We start from the raw sequence: 4,149 nt of genomic DNA on the forward strand, positions 1-4,149 counted from the left end.
CTCGTTCTGTAATAATCTCTCGGTAGCTCTTTATTACTCCCTCTTTTTCTCAGACACTGCCATTGCCTCCTTTTTTATGATCTTTACAATTTTCGGTTTTTCTCAATCTCTCTACAATTTTCGGTTCCTCTCATGATCTACATCTATAGACATACTCCGCAATCCACCATACGGTGCGTGGCGGAGGGTACCTCGTACCACAACTAGCATCTTATCTCGCTGTTCCACTCCCAAACAGAACGAGCGAAAAATGACTGCCTATATGCCTCTGTACGAGCCCTAATCTCTCTTATCTTATCTTTGTGGTCTTTCCGCGAAATGTAAGTTGGCGGCAGTAAAATTGTACTGCAGTCAGTCTCAAATGCTGGTTCTCTAAATTTCCTCAGTAGCGATTCACGAAAAGAACGCCTCCTTTCCTCCAGAGACTCCCACCCGAGTTCCTGAAGCATTTCCGTAACACTCGCGTGATGATCAAACCTACCAGTAACAAATCTAGCTGCCCGCCTCTGAATTGCTTCTATGTCCTCCCTGAATCCGACCTGATAGGGATCCCAAACGCTCGAGCAGTACTCAAGAATAGGTCGTATTAATGTTTTATAAGCAGTCTCCTTTACAGATGAACCACATATTCCCAAAATTCTACCAATGAACCGAAGACGACTATCCGCCTTCCCCACAACTGTCATTACATGCTTGTCCCACTTCATATCGCTCTGCAATGTTACGCCCAAATATTTAATCGACGTGACTGTGTCAAGCGCTACACTACTAATGGAGTATTCAAACATTACGGGATTCTTTTTCCTATTCATCTGCATTTATTTAAATATATCTATATTTAGACTTAGCTGCCATTCTTTACACCAATCACAAATCCTGTCCAAGTCATCTTGGATCCTCCTACGGTCACTCAACGACAACACCTTCCCGTACACCACAGACTCGTCAGCAAACAGCCGCACATTTCTATCCACCCTATCCAAAAGATCATTTATGTAGATAGAAAACAACAGCGGACCTACCACACTTCCCTGGGGCACTCCAGATGATACCCTCACCTCCGATGAACACTCACCATCGAGCAGAACGTACTGGGTTCTATTACTTAAGAAGTCTCCGAGCCACTCACATACTTGGGAACCAATCCCATATGCTCGTACCTTAGTTAGGAGTCTGCATTGGGGCACCGAGTCAAACGCTTTCCGGAAGTCAAGGAATATGACATCCGTCTGATACCCTTCATCCATGGTTCGCAAGATATCATGTGAAAAAAGGGCGAGTTGCGCTTCGCAGGTGCGATGCTTTCTAAAGCCGTGCTGATGCATGGACAGCAACGTCTCTGTCTCAAAGGAAATTCATTATATTCGAATTGAGAATATGTTCGAGAATCCTGCAACAAACCGATGTTAAGGATATTGGTATGTAATTTTGAGGATCCGTCCTCCTACCCTTCTTATATACAGGCGTCACCTGCGCTTTTTTCCAGTCGCTCGGGACTTAACGTCGGGCAAGAGATTCGCGATAAATGCAAGCTAAGTAAGGAGCCAATGCAGTAGAGTACTCTCTGTAAAACCGAATTGGAATCCCATCAGGACCTGGCGATTTATTTATTTTCAACCGATTCAGCTACTTCACAACCCCAGGGATGACTATCACTATGTCCTCTACCATTTTCGCTTCCTTTCATGCTGTCTACAATTTTCGCTTCCTGTCATGCTCTCTACAGTTTTCGGTTTTTTTCATACACTCCACAATTTTTGCTTTTTCTCATGCTCTCTAACATTCTCACTTCTTTTACTCTCTCTACCGTTATCACCTAGTCTCACACTCACCACTTTTATCACATTTTCACACACAGTTATATCTCCCTCTCTCACTCAATGTCTCTTACTGTCATACTCTCCCTGGCGTCTTGTACTCCCACCCTCACTATCAATGTGTCCCATTCTCTCGATTAATGTTTGCTACACTCGATCTCTCAGTTAGTTTCTTACTCTCACTCGCTCTCCATTCACCCTGCCTATGAATTTCTGACACACTCATTCTGTTTTCTTTCTCAACCAGGCAGACGCACACGCGCGCGCACGCACTCACTCAAGGAGGGAGGGAGGGAGAGGGAGAGGGAGAGGGAGGGAGGGAGGGAGGGAGGGAGAGAGAGAGAGAGAGAGAGAGGGAGTCAGAGAGAGAGAGAGAGAGAGAGAGAGAGAGAGAGAGAGAGAGAGAGAGAGAAGAGGCGTTATTCACATGCATCGCTCCCTACTTAGCAATCATATACAACCGCTCGCTCACCGATAGATCTGTACCTACAGATTGGAAAATTGCGCTGGTCGCACCAATGTTTTAAGAAGGGTAATAGGAGTAATCCATCGAACTACAGACCTATATCATTGACGTCGGTTTGCAGTAGGGTTTTGGAGCATATGTTGTATTGAAACATTATGAATCACCTCGAAGGGAACGATCTATTGATATGTAATCAGCATGGTTTCAGAAAACATCGTTCTTGTGCAACGCAGCTAGCTCTTTACTCGCACGAAGTAATGGCCGCTATCGACAGGGGATCTCAAGTTGATTCCGTATTTCTGGATTTCCGGAAGGCTTTTGACACCGTTCCTCACAAGCGACTTCTAATCAAGCTGCGGGCCTATGGGGTCTCAGTTGTGCGAATGGATTCGTGATTTCCTGTCAGGAAGGTCGCAGTTCGTAGTAATAGACGGAAAATCATCGAGTGAAATTGGAGTGATATCAGATGTTCACCAGGGAAGCGTCCTGGGACCTCTGCTGTTCCTGATCTATATAAATGACCTGGGTGACAATCTGAGCAATTCTCTTAGGTTGTTCGCAGTTGATGCTGTAATTTACCGTCTAGTAAGGTCATCCGAAGACCAGTATCAGTTGCAAAGCGATTTAGAAAAGATTGCTGTATGGTGTGGCAGGTGGCAGTTGACGCTAAATAACGAGAAGCGTGAGGTGATCCACACGAGTTCCAAAAGAAATCCGTTGGAATTTGATTACTCGATAAATAGTACAATTCTCGAGGCTGTCAATTCAACTAAGTACCTGGGTGTTAAAATTACGAACAACTTCAGTTGGAAAGACCACATAGATAATATTGTGAGGAAGGCGAGCCAAAGGTTGCGTTTCATTGGCAGAACACTTAGAAGATGCAACAAGTCCACTAAAGAGACAGCTTACACTACACTCGTTCGTCCTCTGTTAGAATATTGCTGCGCGGTGTGGGATCCTTACCAGGTGGGATTGACGGAGGACATCGAAAGGGTGCAAAAAAAGGGCAGCTCGTTTTGTATTATCACGTAATAGGGAAGAGGGTGTGGCAGATATGATACGCGAGTTGGGATGGAAGTCACTAAAGCAAAGAAGTTTTTCGTCGCGGCGAGATCTATTTACGAAATTTCAGTCACCAACTTTCTCTTCCGAATGCGAAAATATTTTGTTGAGCCCAACCAACATAGGTAGGAACGATTATCAAAATAAAATAAGAGAAATCAGAGCTCGAACAGAAAGGTTTAGGTATATATATGAAGACAGTAACTGTTCTCGAAGGATCAGAATACTTTTGATGACCGTGCAGCTTTTCCCTGGAATAAATGATGACTAACTGAAACCCTCAGCTGCCGACAGGTGTTGTTGATATACCTCGATGTGGACAGCTGAAAATGTGTCCTCGGTGGCCCAGCTGGATAGAGCGTCTGCCATGTAAGCAGGAGATCCCGGGTTCGAGTCCCGGTCGGGGCACACATTTTGAGCTGTCCACATCAAGGTATATCAACAACACCTGTCGTCAGCTGAGGGTTTGAGTTAGTCATCATTTATTCCAAGGTTTAGGTGTTCGTTTTTCCAACGCGCTGTTCGGGAGTGGAATGGTAGAGAGATAGTATGATTGTGGTTCGATGAACCCTCTGCCAAGCACTTAAATGTGAATTGCAGAGTAATCATGTAGATGTAGATGGGAGCAGGATGGAGTCCCTTGTACAGCAACAAGTACCGGAGTGCCACCCGGAGACCGCAGGTAAACACGACATTCCTTTCCGCCTGGGCTCCCCGCCGCCGGCCGGGAATGGAAGCAGGTCCTCACGGTAGCAGCGTCGCAGATGTACGGCTTCACCGGGCTGCGTCGCTGCCTCGCGC

The 4,149-nt window shown here is 45.6% G+C and overlaps 1 non-coding gene across 1 annotated transcript; it reads left to right on the forward strand.

Moving 5' to 3' along the window:
• The first annotated feature begins 3,682 nt into the window (after positions 1 to 3,682).
• Trnat-ugu (transfer RNA threonine (anticodon UGU)) lies at positions 3,683 to 3,756 on the forward strand. Its single transcript has one exon. It is a non-coding gene; the product is annotated as a tRNA-Thr (tRNA).
• The last annotated feature ends 393 nt before the right edge of the window (positions 3,757 to 4,149 follow it).

Source organism: Schistocerca cancellata, chromosome 6 (genome assembly GCF_023864275.1).
Source record: "Schistocerca cancellata isolate TAMUIC-IGC-003103 chromosome 6, iqSchCanc2.1, whole genome shotgun sequence".
In the NCBI taxonomy this organism is placed as follows: domain Eukaryota; kingdom Metazoa; phylum Arthropoda; class Insecta; order Orthoptera; family Acrididae; genus Schistocerca; species Schistocerca cancellata.